Genomic DNA, 22422 nt, shown 5'->3' with positions numbered 1-22422 from the left:
TTGCCCGAAACCAGGAACCAGGAACCAGGAGCTTCTTCTAGGTCTCATATATGAATAAAACTTTTGGACTATCTTGTGTTGTATTAACAGGCACATTAGCAGGTAACTGCAAAGAAAATGGAACCACTGGGATCTGAATCAGTGACAATATTGGACAATAACAGTGCCACAAACATCAGCTTTGCCTGCTCTGCATGGCACTGGTCCTGCCACACCTCCTTTTTTAAAGTTCGAAATAGTTCATCTCAGCATAGATGGTGTCTACAGGGAATATTTTGTTCAATTGCTGTTGATTTTCCTCCTTATTTGGCAATACAAGGACTTCTTTTGGTCAATGAGTTACTATGTAGAAAAGTTCCTTGCCCATATTTGAGTTACAAAACATTGAACTTTCTTCACAAGGAAATAATACCTCTTGGCTGATATAACTTTAGTGTTAAAAATTGTTTATGCCATTGACCAGGTATGCAAATTTCCTGACAGTACATAGCCTGAGGGTATATTATTTTAAGAAAAAAGCCAGCTAATGAATCACTAGAGGAGACATTTTGTTTTGGCCAGGCTTACTGGGGACAATGTTTAAACCTCATTTGGCTAAAGGCAAAGCTAAAAGCCACTTAGCTTAAAGATCTTCCCATGCTTGTGTGGGTGTTTTATTATTCCTATTTCATTTATGCCTGAGGAACGTGACTCTGAATTGTAAGTGAATAAAGCAACTCTTTACCTTTTACCACTAGCAAGGTCGTTGGAGGTATTAAAGCAGAAGAAAAACAGTTTGTCCTGGCATCTGGAGTATAAGTGTACTTACTAAATAAATCTCCAAAAAAATAAGGGCTTCAACCCATACATTCATTAGGATTGTTCCCAGTGCTGACATTTCTGTGGTCTTGGCCAGCGTTTCTAGATTGCTGTAGCTGGAGTCTTTGGTTTCAGAAGAAAATGTGTAGTTTTAGCCTCACCTCACAGCCATCTTCCCTCACAGGGTGTAAGTTGACCTCAAGAACATGTCCAGGAGAAGAAAGCCCTTGGGAGGGGAAAACTGAGCATCTCAATTGAAGAATGACTTGGGCAGGTGGCGTGTGTTTTCATCACAACCCCATCACTTTGTCTACAGTTGAACTTCAGCTACATATGGGAAAAGAGCAAAATTTTTCATCTAACCCATCCCCACGTCTCATTATGTTAGATTTGTCACAGGTACATTTATTTTATGGAAAAATCACTAAGTCAATGTCAGAACTTCTCTTTCCGTTTATACAAATGAGACTATATATCAACTTTCAATTACCAGGGAGATCTGGTACAAGAGAAAAATTTATAGATTAATCCCGAATCTTAATTTGACAGTTGACTTCAACCTCCTCTTCTGTTGAACATTTCTCCATGAGCAGTCGGAAGATCTAGAAAGTGACTGAGTAATAATAATATTAATATTCATAATACAAATTTACAGTTTGGAAAGTGATTTCACATTTATCACCTCTTCTCTTTTCACAAATTCTTCATGATGGAAATATTTTTAAATGCACATGATTACTCTTTGAACTATGAGAAATCAGATAAAGAGCATTTAGATCAGGAGTCTGTTTTTAGTCTTGTCTTCCTTCTCTGTTAAGATAGCTGGAGTGAACAAGTGAGCAGCAAACTTACTGTTATACATTTTTATTTGCTGCGCTAAGAATAAATCCCTCAGTTGGCGATATCAAGAGGCCAATTAAATTTCTAGCAAGGTGTTTTAAACTTTCCCAGGATTGTAGCAACAAATGCTGTGGATTTTCCGATCACTGTCTGATCTAAACCCATTGTTGCCTTCCTCTATAGCTTTTCACATGTGGCTTTCTTACTCTAAAAATAGTCCTGATCTACAGAATATGTGCATGTTACAGTATGATACATAGCCCTGCTCAGAGTTACATCCTGTGGGGGGAAAAAAACACCACTTACAAAGTAAAATAAGATAACAAATGAAAATGTTCCTTTGAACTGTCTATTTTCAAACCAAGCTGTTTTATTAACTATATTCAAACATCTAATTCAAGAATTAAGATGTTCTAAAACCAGATATCCTACCCAACGTGTGTTTACTACTTCCTCCCATGTGTAAATGGAGGACATTTTTGAGCCATGAAGCATCATTTCCAGCATGTGTAAAGAGGATACTCTGCTGTGTTTGGTGAAAGATGAGAAGCAGAGAGAAAACAAAGGAAAATATTCCAAGACAACACTTGCTTTTGTTATATTCCACCCCCACCCCAAACTAATTGTCTGACTTGAGAAGAAGGAACTCTAACATAAGACTCTGATTATTCACTTGTATTTGCTGTTTGCTTGTATAAAATTTTGAGTAGGGTTTAGGTGAAAAAATATATTGACTTTGATGTAAGCCTCAGCCCAATCAATCCCTATCAGGTGATCACGGGACGCTTCCATTATTTCAAAAAGTTTTTATCCTATTCAGTTAAAAGTTAATGCTTTGGTTTAGAAACAGTCTTCTAAAATAGAGCTGGATGTTCACTTGAAGGAACATGTACATTGTCATTGCCAAGGTTACCTGCTGCCACCTTGAGCATGTCTAACACACCAGAAACTACAACACCTCTGTTGCAGACATCAGAAGCCCCCTTCGTAGGATTCTTCTTGTGGAGTCTTTCCTTCCAGAATTCTTTTTATTTGTCATGATTCAGTTGAGGCATCATTTTCTCTTAATGTTTTCTTAATCTTCTTCTTTAAGCCTCTGTAATCCCCTTAAAATGCTAGGCGTGTGGCTTGGTGCTCTTCACACATTGTCCATGAGAAACCTGCAAGGTGGATCTCATGCTTGGTGTTTCGCACCAAAAGAGTCCCGCTGACACAGAAAGCCTTGTCAAGGGTCACAGTTGGACCAGACTCTTTTAGTCATTTGAATTCAGGGTCCAATTAACGTTGTGTGCTCAAGACCCCTATCACATAGGTAAAGTACTTGGCAATTCCACCTGATGTTGTTATTTGGAAGTGCCCACTAGGGGAATGAGGATAGCATATTACAGGACCATGCTACAGAAAGCTGATTAAGTCAGGCACTTCTCAAACAAAAAGTTCCTCTAATTAATCAACACCAGAATACCAGACTGCTGGATGGCAAAGTACTAAATGCCCCACGTAATTCTAGCACCCCAAGACTTCCCAAGATGACCTCTCAAGACTTTCAGTCCGCTCATCTTTAGAAACTGTTGTGCTGTGAGCAGCGGTCCCAGGAGGGAGACAGAGGAGAGAGGAGAGAATCACTGGTTGAATCTCCAAATATTCACAACATCTGGGCAAAACCTGTATAAACTGCAACCTAGAGCCAGAAACATCTTCCAGGTCCCCTACATGTGGGGCAGGTACACAAGCACTTAAACACATATGTGCTGCCCCCTAAGATACAGCATCAGGAAGCACAGAGGCAGAACTGAAACCAGGCATTCTCATGTGGGATGCCAGAGTCCCGAGCAGAAGCTTAAACTCCTGCACTGCAATGCCCATGTCCAAAAAGTGGTGTTCTGGATTTACTGTGGGTTCACTCAAGATCATGAGAGAGCTACATTTTGTTTTGTCTGGAAGGATTTAACGCTTTCCAGATTTGCTTCTGCTGCATTTTACATGAGCTTTAGGTCATGATATCCTTGAGAGACCATTAGAAAAAGTCGTCACATCAAACTCAAAATGCAGGTGTCATGTGGATATCGTTGAACCTCCCTCCCAAAAGATACTGCAGTGATCGACACACGAGATGCAGGAGACTGATCCTCTCATTTCCCTATCTGGAGACCTTATCCTGGTTGGTTTTAACACATGTCCCATTATCTCACTAACCTTAATAACAAATTGTACTTCCTGTGTAAGTCAACATGAAGATGTGCTTTTGATCTGTGTGCAGCAACTGGACAGCACTTCAGGGAGGGTGTGTCTTGTGCCTTTGTCATACCTTGTGCTAGCTTCTTGTGTCTCCTGTTCACTCTTTTCCTTTACCACAAGGCCTTCATTGTTTGTTTTTGGCTTGCTTACATACACATACATGCGACACCTGTACGTACATATAAACACACCCTAGGCCATAAATATTTATGCACAATCACAGATCCTTTGTAGAGTAGGAAGGACATAAATAAATAAACATGCACTGTGTGTGTATGTAAGACATAGAACATGCCTGATAAATATTTCTGGATTAATAATTGGAAGATGAGATGGGCTTGAAATGTCTATGTTTTCTCTGGCAGCTTTATTACTGATACTTGTTCTACTATACGTACCCTGGAAAATGTTGACCCCATCTTTGCTTTGTTATCTGGTACCATAAGCGCTTGGGACGACTTCCCCTGGGTGTGCAGCTCTGCCCTGGTGCAGAGTGGTCAGAAGGAGTCTGAGGTGCATTCCTGGCCTGCTGAAAAGAACATGACTGACTCATATACCTGAGAGGTTCAGAAGCGTATGGCTGGTTCTTGTATCACAGCTCACCTTCCTTCTGAACAGTGATATTCTCAAAATAACTGATTTGCTCAATCTGTTTTTAGTCTACGACATATGAAAATGGTTTTCACTTAAACACAGAAATACTGGACTACCAAATAATTTCCAAATTTTCATTTAGCAGTTATTTTTCCATTCTATGACAAAAACAGCAGAGGAAACAGACTTTAACTTGGCATAGCTTTAATTCTAGAAGCACGTTAATCTTTCATTGCCTGAAAGGTTTAGAATATCACTAAAATGCTTTCCTGGGGATTCCCACATGCCTTTTTCACACAAGAAAGATTGAAATCTATGCAAGTATGTTTTTGAACATTCTGGCATAAAAACAGGGATTAAATTTTACTCACTGCACTCCTAGCTTGACTTCACAGATGTTTTATGTGAATGAAGAATTGTAACACACTAGAACAAAAGAGGGAGTGCAGTGATTACCTGCAGCTCGCTTTTAATGTCAGACAAGTTATTGCGTCTGTTACCAAATGGAATTTCAAATTAACAAATCTCTACAACCTGTTTATATCATTAAATAGAACTCTGGTATTTAAGTGTCTAAATTGTAAAAATTTCCTGGTGATAGACATGAATTAATTTGTTTTAAGATGTAATGCTAGTTTGCAACTTCTACATTGAAAAGAATGTCTGTGAAAGACAAGCCATTTTTTTCAGAATTCCAATTATTAAAATAATGTGATTCTTCTGATTTTAATATTTCTGCTCAGAGCCCATATAATCATCTCCCAGCTACTACTCTATTACCACTAAAAATTCATGTACAAACCTGAAATCCTATACGGTGAAGGGGTGGGAGAATTCAAATATACAGAGATAATAATTTATATGGCATTACTGTATTTCTGTATTTTTTTACCACTTTATCTCATACCTCACATAGGGAATTCTCTAAAAGGTAGTAAGTAGATTGAAATGGATTGAAATAATTCATGCATATGAACTAGCCTTTCAACAGTTGTAGATAAGTTCAGTCTAAGAAGTTAAATCAGTGTTTGCTGTTATAATCCTAGCGGACATCAATTCACACACACAACTTGGCAGAGCTGGCCCAGAAATGAACGTCCCTGGGTTTGATTCTTTCAAGCTTAGTTAGGAAAGCTGAAGAAAAGGAAGTAAGCGCACAGATATCCCTACTCATATACACCACCTAGGGCACATACACACACACACTTCTGGACAAAAGCACCCTGAAGCTGGTGCACACTGCTGCACACACACACACACTTCTGGACACAAGCACCCTGAAACTGGTGCACACTGCTGCACACACACACACTTCTGGACACAAGTACCCTGAAACTGGTGCACACTGCTACACACACACAAATACACACACACACTTCTGGACACAAGCACCCTGAAGCTGGTGCACACTGCTGCACACACACAAATACACACACACACTTCTGGACACAAGCACCCTGAAGCTGGTGCACACTGCTACACACACACACACACACACACACACACACACAAATACACACACACTTCTGGACACAAGTACCCTGAAACTGGTGCACACTGCTGCACACACACACACAAATACACACACACTTCTGGACACAAGTACCCTGAAACTGGTGCACACTGCTACACACACACACACACAAATACACACACACTTCTGGACACAAGTACCCTGAAACACATCTATACACACGTGCTTACCAGAACATGCACACACCTCTGCACCTATACAAACATATATACTTTCCTTTGCGCACATCTAATTAGAGCATACTTAGGCATGTACATCTACCTCTATGCACACAAGCATTCCAGAGAAGATCTGTGGATATTCTCACCCCAGAATACACATACCTGCCTATGTACAGATGCATGTTGCTTAGTAACACATGCACACATAGCTATGCGTCCAAACAGCCCCAAAGATGTACTCATACCTACATGGAGACCCCAGCTCTCGGCAGCTGTCAGAGTTCTGTGAAGATGATCAAAGACTGCTTAGAAGTCTTCTGCTTGTCTTCCTGGGTTACCCATGAATGTCATAAAAAAGTTCATCATTGTTCATCACTTCACTCCTCATTTGATTATATAGAAGTCCATCTAAGACTCAGAAATTAAGTTTACTTATATCTTGATATAGATCTACAAGTTATTTGTCCTGCGCAAGAAGTAGAAATTTAGCACGTGGACATCAGCATGAATTCCTTTATTGGCTGATTTTTAAAAATCTACAAAGAAATAGCGTTTCCCTACATATAACCCCTTTAAAAATATAGCTTTTATGCATTTACAAGCAACAAACTCTTTATACAACAATATAAATGTTACATGTGTGAATTTGTTTTATTTATAACAAATGAATAGAACTCCTCTTTTGCTATGAATCTACAACTTTCTGTCCAAAACTTTAAAAAATATATAAAAAGCCAGTGGTCAGGGTCACTGGTAAGCCCAGGACAGAATGCCTCTGAGGAAGCCTTGCCAATCCAGGGCTCAAGAAATCAAATCAGTGTGGGTACCAAGCAGGCTTGAGTAAAGAGACGAGGGACAAGGGGAAGGGTGGATTTCTGAGAAGTCTCTTGTCATGGCAGCCAAGAGCCATGATGAAGTCCAAATCAGGGCCTTGGAAAGCAAAGCTGCTATGGCTGCATGTTATACATTCGGCAGAAAGAATACTATTTTACTGTTAATGCAGTTTGTTCGATGCCTGGTGGCTTAAATATACAGCACACCTTTCTTAAAGGTCACAGGTCCCCATCGCCTCCAAAAGAAATCATACAATTTCCTGAAGACAAAATGCTATTATTTTTAAAGCTATGTAATTCCATGTCCAGCCGAAAGAATTGTAACCAAAACACTGCTTTCTCCAAAGCCAATTCTAAATCCCGACTTTACCTGTGAAGTTCCAACAGCAGAGTTCATCTGAAAGAGTTCATTAAGAGCCCCTAACTGAAGTGTCTCCAGATGGTAAGTTCAAGTCTCTGATTAAGATACATTGTAACGCACCTATACAATTGCATTCAGCCATTGATTTTGTTCACTTAAAGTCTGTCTCAGGGTGAGTGACATGGCAAGTCTATGCCCACCAGATGGATACTGGTTCGAGACCCTGCTACTTTTCGCTCCCCTGCCCCCTGCCCCTGCATCCACATGAGAGATCCCAAGGAAGCTGCTGGCTCCTGGCTTTGTACAGTCCTGGTCTTGGCAAGGCAGCCATCTGGAAGCAAACCAGCTCATGGAGTGTCTCTCTCTTTCTCTGTCTCTCCTTCTGTCTCTGTAAATCCGCCTTGCAAATAGAAATGAATACAGATTTCTAAAGATTCTGCTTGCTTTGTGTATATCTGTTTGCAGGACATTTGAAACTATGCTCTTCTAAGTAACAGGTGCCTCCCTAGTAAAAGTAAAATTGCTATATTAAATGAGTAGTAATTAACCTAATAGAAATTATTAGGTGATCCTCCAACTACAAACTTGATGAAAACTCAAACAATGCATGCATAAGTGGTAGAATTAGGCATATAATGTTGCAGTCCAAAATTCTTTTGCAATTATCAGATAACTAGAATTATGTTTCTGCTCTACAGTGGAGCCAAATACACTGCTAGGGTGCAAATATATATATATATATATATATATATATATATATAAAATCATTCTTAAAATTCCCTACCTACTTGCTTTTTCTTCCCCCAGCTTCAGTGGTGTTGTGATCATCTTTGTGTTGCTATTACTAAGAGAATGAGAAGTCATCAAGGTGATCAAGATTTATAAAGATCAATCATCCAGATTCTATTTCCTCTAACGCATCGTTAAAAAGACTTTCTGCATCAAAGTCTATGATCAATGCATTGTGATGAGAAGATTACCAAGTTGGATGTATTTATGCCAGTCGTGGGGAATATGCATGCAGTTAAATAGGTCATTTCCAATTTTAACAATTCCACCCCCAATTTCATTCACCATCTTTGACACAGAAACCCAGTTTAGCTCCTGGTGGGAGGGGAAGCGCCCTGGAGCTGCAGTCCCCGAGTGGGGTGCTGTGTCCCTGGGATCACTCCTTTACTTAAAAAGAGCTACTTCAGCTTGCCTGCTGCTCCCAGCAGATGAGCTGCTGGGACACCAGGGAAGGGAAAATTATTTAAAACATAAAGGGAAATTCACAAAATGGATTAACTTCCATGGATGAAAGAGACAAAAAAGAGAGGAGTCCATTAAAAAATGAAAAGTAAGGCCCGGATTTGAATGCATGCATGTTCATTCATCTCGAGGAATGCGAAGATGCTATCAGGACCGTCTTTCCTTTATGCATTTTACAGCAATTTTTCAGCTCCAGGATGTCAATTGGCAAGGGCATCCGTGGCCATGTTTCTTCTCATTGAAGAAAGTGAATTTCATCCTCATTAACTTCTTCCCATGGAGGCAGATTGGCTTTAGTGCCGTTTTACTGTTGTTACTAAGAGCCAAACACAGCACTGCACCCCAACAAACTCTGGCCAAGCTTCTCCTAAGTTGCAATCGGAGGTCACTTTAAGCACACAGGTAATTGAGTAGGACTACACAGGGAAGAAGCCACGTAGGCAGTAAAAGCTTCGCAAGGAATAACAATGGGTACAGTGGCGGATGGCAGAGTAAATTGGGTCATTGACCTCGAACCTCTAAAGGCCTGAGGTTATATCTGGATTAAATCACGAGTGAAATGATCAGAGAGGTTTTGCTTCAGAAATTAGCACTCGGGTTGATTCACTGTGACAGGGGAAGGCGAGGATGCCAACGACTAAATTAGATAGAATTAGATTGTTATGCCTAAGTGGGGCATCTGTTGAGGATAAAGCTTTATTCCCATCCATCTTAACCTAATGAATACTCATGTCAGATTTTTTTTCATAATAGATGGTTTAAAAATAGTTTTGAGATGGCATAAATGATATCAAAATAGCACAAGAGGCTCACAATGCTCAGTAGGTGTACTAATTTGGCAAAAGTAATTTTAAAGTTAATTACATTTCAGTATCAGCCCCTGAAAGCTCATAGATATGTCCATGTCTCAATAACATAATCTGTATTGTTTCGCCCAGTATCAATTCTCCATTTGGGGAAATATCTTTATTTTCCTGATGGATCTTTGTGTAGCACGGAGTATCTCAAAAGGAAGATGGTTTTGAAAAATGAAGAAAACATATCTATCAATACAGAGCATTTGTTAATGAGTATTTTGAAAATCCCAGGAATGATGTAAAATATTTTTATTGCTTATTTCTAGTACTATTCAGAATATAGTATAAAATTTTAAGCGGTAAAACATAGAACAGTGAATACCTCAAGCCAAGCCACATAGTTCTAAAATCACTCCATTTCAATTATTTCACTTTAAAAATTAATTTTATCACTTCACTAACCATCACATTCTCTGAGTCAGAATTTAAATGTTTTTAGTATACCTCCCCTTATCCCTATTTTTCTTCATTCATTTCTCTCCCTTCATGTAAAATTTTGTATGTATGATTTCATTCAGATAAATTTCATTCAAAAAGTAATGCACGTTTGTGTACGTGTGCTAAGGTTTACACAGCTTAAAATACATCATGTCTGTTGCTTTGCTTTTAGCAATATGTATTTGGAAATATTTTCCATCACCAACAAAGTTTTCCTTTGCTATTATTTAGTACCAGTATTATGCCAAATTCTCTTTCACTTCTCAATGACGTAAAAGAGGAACATTTGACATGAGGCAAGTCTTTCTGAAATAGCTTTTGGCAATATTCCTGTCTTGCCTTTCAATCCTTCTCTCATGCTCAAAAACAGACTAGACCTTAAACATACTACCTTATGTAAATCAAGACAAAGCCATAACATTACATGTAGGATTACCCTATGGGACAGTCCTGAGCCCATGGGGAATGGGCCTGGCTGCCTCTGGCTTCCAGGTGAAATTTGCTTTTATCTAATAGTAATCACCTGTTCTGGTTCAAGATCAGTGACAATGACATTCCATTTTAAGCTGGATAAACTTTCCAGGAGAGGGTCTGTGAGTCAAAAATTCTACCACATAATGGAGCTTCAACTTAGCCAGGGATATGAGATAAGAAGATTCCAGGGAGGCAGGGGGAATGGCGGTGGGAGCTGTGTTAGTTCTTCCATTTCTTCAACTAGAATATCCCAGACAAGCTTCTTGGGAAGGAAGGGTGTATTTCAACTCAGAGTTTGGCAGTTACAGGTTAGGAGCAGGTGGCCCTGTGTTAGGCATCTGTGCAGATGACCCTTTGTTTCGGCATCTATGGATTAACTCACGTGGTGAGCTGGGAAGCAGACACAGAGAACTAGGCAGATTGAAACTCCAATATTTATCAACCTGGTAAAAACCAGCCTCTGAATGAACACCCCCAAGGTCTTAAATATCTCCCACCAGACAGAACTCTCCAAGGCCTTCAGTGTCTCAAAATTCATCATTAATCCACCAACTATTTGACATCAGAACAAATCATCTGCAGGAGTCTTGCAGAGAAAATTCCAACTCAGTTCAAGTGTGGCCCACCTATCTGTTTCTCAAGACTGGATGATCTGTTTTCCAATCCTTTTTTAAAAAGATTTATTCATTGCATTGAAAAGTTAGATACACAGAGAAGGGGAGAGACAGAGAGGAAGATATTCCACCCAATGATTCACTCCCCAAGCTGCTGCAATGGCTGGAACTGAGACAATCTGAAGCCAGGAGTCCAGAGCCTCTTCTGGGTCTCCCACAAGGATGCAGTGTCCCAAGACTTTGGGCTGTTCTCCACTGCTTTCTCAGGCCATAAGCAGGAAGCTGGATGGGAAGCGGGGCCACCAGGATTAGAACCGGTGTCCATATGGGATCCTGACACGCTCAAGAAATAGGACTTTAGTCGCTAGGCCACGGCACTGGGCTCCCCTGTTCCAATCTTATCCTTTGCTTTTTATTTAATTACCCTTACATTTTCTATACAAATTAATTGAGTATATTTTGTTGACAAAATATACTGGCTGCTCTGCCTATTCCCTTCTATAATTCCTTCTGTGGAACAGGGTGAAGTAGTACTCTCAGGCAAACCGACGTGTCATTTTCATGAAGGTGAAGTGACTGGATTGTTTCTGATCACAAACTCCATGTCCACAGACATTGCTTTGGAACACTAACACCTTTAACACTGCTGCATGTTCCCACTGGGTGACAAGATCCAAAATGACTGTCTTTTTTTATTCCTTCAGTGACCATCACCTAGCGAATTTGCATAAAAGAAATAAAAATATATGTGCTTATCTAATACCTCACATAGAATTCTTGCCAATAAATACGTACTTTCTATTTTACTCCCTGTCTTCCTCACATGGCCAAAGTTCTGAAACTAAATTTTCTCTGTCTGATGGACTTCTTGTTGGCAGTGTCTTTTCCCCAGCTGACACTCAATATACATTTATGATCTGCAAGGAATTTAATTTGAAACTAGTGCATGCTAGGCTGTACTAAAACTGAATTTCAGTGTATCACTCTGTAAAGTGGGTATTATCTTTACATCACTGGAAGAGAAGCAGGGGGAAAGAAAGAAGGGACAAAGTTAGGAAGGATGGAGACAAGAAATAAATGGAGGGAGCCAGGAGAAGAAAAGAGGGATCGAGGCAGGAGGAATGGTACAGGGAGCAATCAGGTGAGGGGCGAGCAGGGAGGGAAGTGGTTGAGTCTAGCATGTGTTAAATGAAAGGTGCATCCTATTTCACTCACCTAACATCCCCTTTATTGCTTCATCTCTTCTTTTTCTTCTTTATCCTTCATTCTGTCCTGTGAGAGTTTCAGGGGCTAATGAATTCCCCTAGTTAACTCAGTTCATGACTTAGTAAGCTTATGTGTGTTTCTAGGTAGCAACAGAATAGGTAATCAAAAACCAAAATTCAGGGACCACAATTACTAATTCCTATGGATGTTTTTTATTCACTAGCGCCCAAGGGATCCCAAATCTGGACGTACAGCAACACTGATGCTTATAATCTCCTGCCATGGAACACCCCCTTACCAAAGTCTGCATTGTATAAATAATGATTGTAAACCTTTTTGTTGCATTGACACCCTTGAGGATGTAGGAAAATCAAGAGATATGGAAGTGAGTTCCTCAGGTTTTTATTGGTAGGCTTGGGGCTTTGGTATTCAAAATGCACAAAAATAATCCTTTTTGCGAATTTTTATTTTGAAAAGTCCAAATCTGTAGAGTCCCTGAAAGGATAGTGCGATTAATAGCTACATACCCTGTATCTGGATTCACCAATGATGAATACTTTGAAGAACCATTTGTTAGTAAGACACACATATCAAATCCTGGACAGATGAACACTTCACGGAGCATCTCCCAGAACAGGAGCATCCTCTTACTTAAATACACAGCTATTCCTCCCGACATTTGGAAACCACGTTGTCCTTTTCCTTGGAGATCTGTATGTATTTTCAAGTTAGAATGACACCAAAAAGAGAGAAAGAGAGCTTCCATTCATTAGTTCGCCCCTCAGCTGGCACTAAAAGTCAAGATTTGTCCAGGCCAACGCTGGAGCCAAGAGCTTTATGCAGGCCTTCTACACGCAGCAGATGGACCAAGTACTTACGCTAGCCTGTGCTGCTTTTTTAAGACCATTAGCCGGGAGTTGAATCAGAAGTTGAGCAGCCGGGACTTGAACCAGCCTTAATATGGGATGTCAATATCTCTGGCAGTGGACATTTCAAGAATTACTGGTTCTGCCACAGCGCCAACCCCAAAACTGCATTCTTAAGTACTCTTGTCCTGTGTGCTTTAGTCTTAAGTAATGCTAGTCTTCATATATGCTCAGAAACTACCTCTTAATAGAGAAGGGAATTCAATGAGCAGAGTCTCTGACATTACACAAACTTGGATTTGAATCCTAACTTTGCCAGTTACTGAAGATTAACTTGACCCAATATGAACATATTGAACCTGGTGTGTTGTGCTATAACAGGGGATAAGGCTACCTTTCTAACTGGGCTGTTACAAAATTAGATGAGATGAGGCATACAAAGACATCTCTAGACTTACGTATTTTGTAAACTAAAACTGATTTTTAATTAATACCAATTTTCTTCTTACATAGTCTATACTGAAATATACCTTGGGATCTTCAAGATAAAAAAATACCACCCATTCCCTAAAAAAAAAAAAAAAAAAAAAAAAAAAAAGAAGACAAAAGCAAAAGAACAAAGCAAGTAACAATAAAAATGAATTCTTCCTGACATTACAAACGGAACGGAAAGAGCAAAAAAGAGAAAGGAAACTTGGCGTTTCTCTAGTGGCTTGGTCTGAAGTTTCGTAACGCAGTAGCAACAACCATAGGAGACATCTGGTTAGACTTTGGATCAGAATTCTAGGAATAGATAGTCTGATTACCATTGATTTTTTTATAGACTATGTAAGAAGAAAATTGATTTTAATTTAATAAAACATTAATAGTGTAAGTAGCAATAGTAGAAATTAGCATGAAATCTTGCTTTCTTCCGGTTTCTATTTCTTTCTAAATCTTACCAACTAGCAGAACCAGGTCCAGCTTAAGTGAAAGATTTTGTTGAAATCTCTACAAAACCCCAGCTTGTTAAAAGCTGTCAGGCCCACACCCAGACAGAGAGGGGGAAAATTGAAATGAGGAAAGGATTCCTGATTTTTAAAGCTGGTTTTAAGGATGGGACTGTAGCTAACACTCTGTACGTTTTGAGTGAATCCTAATTAGACATCTTTGTGAACAAAAGTTTGATATTGTGTTTGTCAGATAAGCAAAGGGAAGCTCGGAGAGCCGAGTGTATTGTTTTAGAATGACTTCATGAAGTAGTTTTCGGAAGTAATCTTTGAGGTTTGGCAGGAGATGTTATTACCTGTTTGCTCTCTGCCTCCATTTAAAAGTATCACATTGATCAGAGTGGTTAGATGATTGTGTTTTTTATTGACATGAGAAGTAACCGAGGTTATGAATAATAATGCCTAATACCTCTTCCATCAAGCCCTTAATTAGGAATTTGCAAAGTTCCAACCTCTGTGTACACATATGTGACCTTGGCAAATCTCACATAACTGTGATCCTACGCTTTTCAATAAAGGACTTCCTCAAATCAGAAGCTGAAGTGCTAGCGAGGTTTTAAGAAGATATGGTACAGGCATATATTTTTCCTTCAAGACCCCCAGAAAATTAAGTGTTTTGAAAGTCAAAACAATGTTGCTGTGACTTTCAATTATTTTCCATTTCCATGGTGCTTCCAAACTTCCTGATTCCAGCTGGGATTGTGATCAAAAACACAAACACCATATGCAGGAAAGTTATTCTAGTGGAACATTTGACCGGAAACAGGAAACGCAAGATATCCCAAGGGACAGCCCTGCCCGTTATCAAAATATCCAGCCCAACGCTCCAGAGACAAGAGGAGTTTGTTTGTCAAGCACCCAGATAAAGGAAGCTGTAGAAAGGCCTGGTATGGAAGCATCTTTGTGACATAAAAGGCATGCTGATGGCTGTCTTCCCTGCCTCACTCCTACAGAAGTATGTGACCTTACAAAGTGTCCCTGAACCTCTGCCTCCTTAAACACACCCCGAAAGCAAAGTTGAGCAATTAATGTACTCAGATGGGAGGGCTAATGCATAGTTGCGTTGTACTAAGGATGTTTATTAAATAAACAATCTTAAGCTTCTCTTTTCATGAAAATTAGCTGAGAGATGATGAGAGAGCTGTTCATATGTTTCACTACGCTGCCAGTATTCTGCTGAAAACCTCAAATATGAGCAATGACACTTGTATAAAAATATAATCACAACTTTATAGCAGACTTCCCTTAAGGAGAAAAGCTCAATATTATCACTTTACTGATAAATTGGAAATGTACACACAAAAGTAGTAGCCGTTAAAGGTTATCACAATAACTCCTTCCATCCCTATGCACCAAAGAGAATCAATTGCCATTTGAATTTATAATCACACATTCATATTATCCCGTAAACCCTGAAATTATTTATATGAATTTTTATAAGGACAGCAAATTTCGTGAAAACATATTTTTAATTAATTACATAATGACTAACTTATATCCTTTTTCTTAAATTAGAGTAACCAGAAGAGAATCAGTTGAAGAATTACAGCCAGGTATTCTAAACTCATCCATCATCAACTCATTGGCACACAGCAGGCAACGGGAAAAAGGATACCTTTTAACCTCAACTGGCATAAACGTGCATGTTTATTTTCAAGAGTGAAATATAAGCAGACATGCTGAGAGCCAAGTGCTTTATGAATAATAAAGAAAAGATTCCATGAATGCATATGTACACGTTTGCACACACCCACACACTCTCTCACACACACACACACACACACACACACACACTTTCCCAATGGGCCACTGAGGATTTATGTGGATGTGAACTCCATTTACTGTTAGTATTAAGGAAATAGTGGCTTTTTAACAAGTTACTCATGCCTGGAAAAAATCCCAGTTTTGCAAGTTATCCAAGCTTCTCTGCCAACTGTCCGTGGGAATCACTGGGATGGGAAAAGTTCAAATTTGTTTTAAAAGAGCTTGCTTAATGGAATTTTTTTTTAAGTAGAAGAAAACCAGCAGCCCACTACACTATTCTTTGGTTAAATAAGAAGACAGAATGGTCTGGTTGCTTTAGTTTTCTTCAGTTATATTTTAAGAAAAGAAAAAAAAAAAGCTTTTCCATCTTTATGTTATCTCTTCAAGCTACGTTTAAGATTTTTCTTTCAGTTACCCAATGGCAAGACGATTTGTTGGTTTTAGTTTACGATGGCACCAGAATGAGGTACGGTGCCACTAAATCAGATGACTCGATTCGCTACCCTCTGTTATTCTTTAAGTTGTTTTCATTTACAAACAAGCAAGTTATGCAGTTACTGTCAAAACTATGACAGATTGCAGATGCCAACATTAAAAGTTATGCCAGTTATACTTAGAAAATATCAATTTTAACTTGTTTAGAAGCTAAGTTGCCAGCCAGTGCCTCAAGGTCTTTTAAATATTCTAAATCCTTTCAGGCTTCCTAACCTCCTGGTTGCTATTTCACTCTCCTTGTCAAGATGTAGAAACTGAGGTAGAGTTTGAAGTAGGGATGCGAATCCAGCTGGGCGGGTGCAACGAATGCTTGCCTTACATCAGGCTGCTTCTCAGAAAGTGTGCTTCACATGTTATTTTTAACAAGGAGACTTTTTTCCCACAAATAAATGGAACTCTGATTGAAGAGGCAGAATCTACTTCTCATAAACTAGAGAACGAAGAACAGGAAGTTTGTATTTTCCATTTATGATAAAACAAAAGGGTTGCTCACAAAGTTCATGGAAAGATTGCATTATGAAAAACAGCATGCATTGAACATATTTGCACCAAAATAACCAGGCCTTTCAATGTTTCATAAATGCATATCCATCCATATACACACATATATACACACGTTGTGTGTGTGTGTAGTTTGAGAGGCAAAGAGACCGAAAGATCTTCTGTCTGCTATTCGTTCCTCAAATGTCCTCAGTAGCCAAAGAGATCGAGGCAGCATGAACCTGGGAGCTAGAAACTCAGTCCGCATCTTCCAGGTCATTGGCAGGGACCCAACTAACCACCAGGGACCCAACTAACCCATGAAACCACTTAGTTTTATGGCTTGAGCATGAAACTGAAGCCATCATTAGAGTTGGAATTCGAATTCAAGCACTCTGCTATGCACATGGGTGCTTCTGTCAGTGTCTTTACCTGCTAGGCCAGTGTCCTCTTGGGTACGACAATGCCTTCCAGCTAGACTGACTCTTCAGAAGCGTGACATGCAACCGGACTGAAACCCAGAGACGATTACTAGCTATGGAAACACAAAATCAACCCTTCTCCCTCAATATCATCCATATCATGAATCTAGATATTTATTTGGTGCACTCAAGTTTTTCAGATGAAGAAATGCTGCCAATTCAGATTAAAATGCTATCATATGCAACAATGACAACAACAACACGTTCACTCCACTATGATCCGCTGATCTGTAGGAATACAAAAAATGAGTTTCATATGTAAAGAAGTCTTCATTTAACTTTTTCTTACAGGAAATGAATTCCTCATTTAAAAATAAAGTATTTTAGTTTTTTCACACAAATTTAGCAAGGTCTACAAATTGCATTCTAGCTCATATTATACATGATATGGTTTTTTAAATACCTTGATATAGGCTACGTAAATATAACAATACTTTCAATGGATAGAATTCTACTGGAATGACAAAAACAAAAGGTTTATTTTAATTATAGCTGATTCTAGTTATAAGATTCTATAGGAAAAATATTAGTCCTGGAGGGGTGGCCTAGCGAATAAAGGCGACACCTTGATTGCGCCACGATCCCATATGGGTGCCGGTTCTAATCCTGGCAGCCCCACTTCCCATCCAGCTCCCTGCTTGTGGCCTGGGAAAGCAGTCGAGGATGACCCAAAGCCTTGGGTTTCTGCACCCACGTGGGAGATCTAGAAGAAGTTTCTGGCTCCTGGCTTTGGATTGGCACAGCACCGGCCATTGTAGTCACTTGGGGAGCGAATCATTGGACGGAAGATCTTCCTCTCTGTCTCTCCTCCTCTCTGTATATATGACTTTGTGATAAAAATAAAATAAATCTTTTTAAAAAATTCGTCATTATTTTATATTATTTGGTTGAAACTTAAATACTTATGACAACTGAGATTACAATATTGTAAAAAAAATTGTTTCTAATTAAAGTCAAGAAATGTCTTAAAAAGTCATACAATTTACAGATGTAACAGTGTTTAAATTTATTTGAGGAAAAGAAAGATAGGGACAAATAGACAAGTTTCATCTCCTGGTTCAGTTCCCACATTCCTGAAGTGTTTGAGTCTGGGCCAGGCAGAACTCTGGAGCCAGGAACTCTGTCCAGGTCTCCCATATGGATGTCAGGGGCCGCAAGAGCTTGACCCGTCTCTTGCTGCTTCCCAGATGGACATTAGCTGGAAGCTGACCAGCAGCAGAATGGAGACTCACACCAGGAAACTCTGGGTATGACTTCACTGGTAATGCAAACGCCTCCCCCATACTTGTATTTTAAATATGAAATGATCAATCTTAGTTTGTCAAGTCATAGAGGAATGATGCCATTATTCGGCATTTTAAAAAAATATGCATGATGAAGTCAACAGCGTTCTAAACATAAATGTTAAGGGACGGAACCATCTGATAAGTGTGTTTATATTCATTTCTACCATTGAGGAAAACATAAAGCTAGATTCCTCGTTGACATTACTTATCAAATGGATTAAGGAGATATTAAAATCTATATAGGACGAAAAGCAAATAAATGAATAATCTGTTTTACTGAATGAAAGCAACTTAGCATATAGTCAATCTTCAAGAAATATTAGTTACAATGATTGCAAGGGTAAATTCTCTCTAAGGAGATAGGCAAGCTTTTTCTTTTTAAATATTTATTTATTTATTTATTTATTTATTATTGGAAAGTCAGAGAGAAAGAAGGAGATGCAGAGATAAAGATCTTCCATGTGCTAGTTCACTCCTAAAAAGGTTGTGAAGCAGCCGGATCTGAGCCTATTCAAAGCCAGGAGCCAGGAGCTTCTTCCGGGTCTGCCACATGGGTGCAGGGTCTTAAGGCCTTGGGCCATCCTTAACTGCTTTCCCAGGCCACAAGCAGGGAGCTGAATGGGAAATGGAGCAACTGGGACGTAAATCAGCACCCAGATGGGATCCTGACGCGTGCAAGACTAGAATGTCAACCACTAGGTTACTGCACTGAGCCCCCAGCATTGCAATTTTTAATATTTGTTAAATTTCTCTGCCTTTAAAAAATACAAGTTTGAAATAATAGTTACTATAAGAAAATAGCTCAAACAGAAGTTTTGGCATAGTATTCAAAGTATCTGGCTCACTGAAAGAGAATACCTCTATAAAGATAATATTTTTTATTTTGCTAAAAAAAAATTCGCACAATACTTATGGGCATAGATACAACTTCTCAAGCAAAAGGGGAAGAAAAAGAGGCCCAACTGAAACAAGTTGTTATTACTTTCACTTTTCCGAAGGGGGTGGGTTAGTGTAGGAGAGTGATGGTTTGTGTGCCAGTGAAGCGAGGTGGCTTTTGCTGGAGCAGGGCCCTTGAGCAGAGGTATGTTACAAGACCTAGGATCAAGCACATTCCCTAAAACAGAGTGTCCAAAATAATCATCAGAGCCATGTGATTGATGTTAGAAGCCAAAATTTAAGACAAATGAAATTCAGAGACATATCAGATGACTTGCAGAAACTATAGTCATATAATCGATAACTCTCGGAACATTAAAAATAATGTCTAGAAAGATAAGCACATGCTCCTCAGATATGGCCATTTATTCCTGCCGGGTTGCCTCAAAACATATAAATACTATTATTTTCTAATGCGTGTTTGTATAAATTACATTTAGTTAGGATATGATCTTTTCCCAACACATGTGAAAATCTATGTGAGAAACAATTGGATTGTTAAATTCTCTTCCTTGTATAAAAATTCTCATTTCAACATTTTCTATTACTTCTCCAATATATTTCATTCTTTTGTGATTTATTTTAAGATAGATTTGGAACAGGCATTTGGCCTAGTGGTGAAGTTAGCCGCATTCTCTATGTAGTGTCTGGATATGATATTTACCCAGTGACTACCCCTTTGTGCCATGCAGACCCCAGGAGGCAGGCTCAAGGAATTGGGCTCTTGCTGGAAACCCAGGGCCACCATTAAAGTATCAACTACTACTTTTTTGGTTTTTCTTTAGCAGGTCATTGTAGCATTTTTTTTTTTAATCAGAGTTAGTTACTCTTTTCTCTTTTCCTCACTCTTGGTTTTATTTTTTGGGGGGAGAGGGGAGGACAGGGGGGAGAGAAGGGAGGAGGCGGGAAATCATTTTAATTTTACGGTTCATTTGAGGCAATATTTTTTACATCTTTGCGGCAATGTCTTTGAGTGCATACACTTTATATTTCACTATCATTACTTTCTCTGAAATTCTTCTCACTTGGTTGGAAGTATTTCTACTACAACCTTGCTGTCTTTCACTTTGCCTAATTGGAAATAGGAATTTTTCAACAGGTCTTTCTGAATAATGGCTAACACTGATTTGTTGTGTGTCCATTTGCTTTATGGCAGTTTATTTCCCTTTTTCTAAGTGTTTGGAGAATTTTTTTTCTTACGTAGCATTAACTTCGATGGCTCCACTAAAAACATTAACAGTAAAGATAGACAGGCAAAATACTCTTTGAAAAACTGCATTTGCAATCACACAGCAAAAACATTTAGGGCTTCACATCTTTGGGACAAAGTCCGTCACACAAGCTTAGAGTTTGAAAATTCGATCTTATCATGCTGCAACACAGAACCATTGTCTTCCAGGAGTTGTAATCTCATGCTTAAAATAGAGTCACATTTCCAAATACGAGAAAACAAGCATTGCATTTGAGAATAGAGGTCTTTGTGGTGGGGTGTTCCCTGTGTTCATCATGTATGCCTAAACCAATCCTAATTTCCTGTGAGTGGTAGTGGAGCTATGGAAGATTTTTAAAATATTTTCTGTCTTTAGTGTTTGGGATTATTAAAATGTTCATCTAGGAAAGTCTTTTAAATGAGCGCTTTGGCCTTTAGGGATTCAGAGCTAGGCCTAAAATCTTTTCCATCCTCTGCCTTCCTCACATCCCACACTTGCATGCTTCCAAGCGGTGCTCATGGGCGAGAAACATCAATGTGGAATATGTTAGGCCCTTCTTTCTAATTTTAGGGAGGAAAGATTCATTCATTTGGAATGTATTAGTGAGAAGTTCCACACACCGGTTCCCTCTCCAAGTAGCCCTGTGCCAGGGCTCGATCAGAAGCTGGATCCTGATCTGCCATGTGGGTGGCAGATACCCAAGGAGTTGGACATCTTCTGATACTGTTGGAAGCGCACCAACAGGGAGCCATATTGGAAGTGGAACAGCCAGGACTTGAACCAACACATATGTTGGATAGAAGTGTCTCCGATGGCCGCTTCACCTTCTATGTCAAAATGCAAGCCGTAGTTGCTTTTTTAGGATTTATTTATTTATTTGAAAATCAGGGTTTCAGAGAAGGAAGAAAGACATTTGTGTGTGTCTGCCATGTTTCCTGGAACTTTACAATAACGCTTCCATAAGATGAAAACCTAAATGAGACGATCCAGCATTATGTTCAAGAGTAAGAGTGGCCATTTTATTTAGAGTGATTTCTTTAATTTTGGTGTTTTTTGCTTGTGACTTATCTTTTTATAATTTTTAGCTGGCATGTGCAAACTATATGTAGGTATGGAATACCATCTGATGTTCTGACACATGTATACATGGAGTGACATTTGATCAGTATAAATATATTTCTCTCCTAGGACACATACCATTTTATTATGATGAAAACATTCAAAGTGCTATATTATCTCCAATGCAAAAAAATAGGATCTCATTATCTACACTCAGCCTGCGGTGCTGTAGAAATCAGAACTTACTGTTTCTAGTTCTAAAACGTCAGGATAATTTGTTTTCCTCCTCACAACTGAGGCAGGATTTCACTCAGTAGAGAAGTTTCTATTGTAAATGTTCTCTGCCCTCTCTTGTTACTTAAACATAAAGAAATGAGGTCAACAGTTCAGAAGGAAAATTGAGGTAAACCTTAATATTTAAAGGATGTGGGGGAACAGTCAGCAAAGATAAACTATGAATTCCATCTGTCTTCACCCCTTGCCACTAAATCTTGACAAAAAGGAGGGTTTGTCCTAGCTCTAGAGATCACAGCTCTGTACATTAGAAAAGAGAACTCCGAGGTAAGTGGCTGACAGAGAAAATTTAACAAGAAGAGGGGTGCACTGTGGGGCTACTGATGAGAAACTTTTTCTGCAGGAACAATTAATGGTCTCA

This window comes from Ochotona princeps, chromosome 6 (genome assembly GCF_030435755.1).
Source record: "Ochotona princeps isolate mOchPri1 chromosome 6, mOchPri1.hap1, whole genome shotgun sequence".
Taxonomy (NCBI): domain Eukaryota; kingdom Metazoa; phylum Chordata; class Mammalia; order Lagomorpha; family Ochotonidae; genus Ochotona; species Ochotona princeps.
This window is presented reverse-complemented; position numbering follows the sequence as displayed.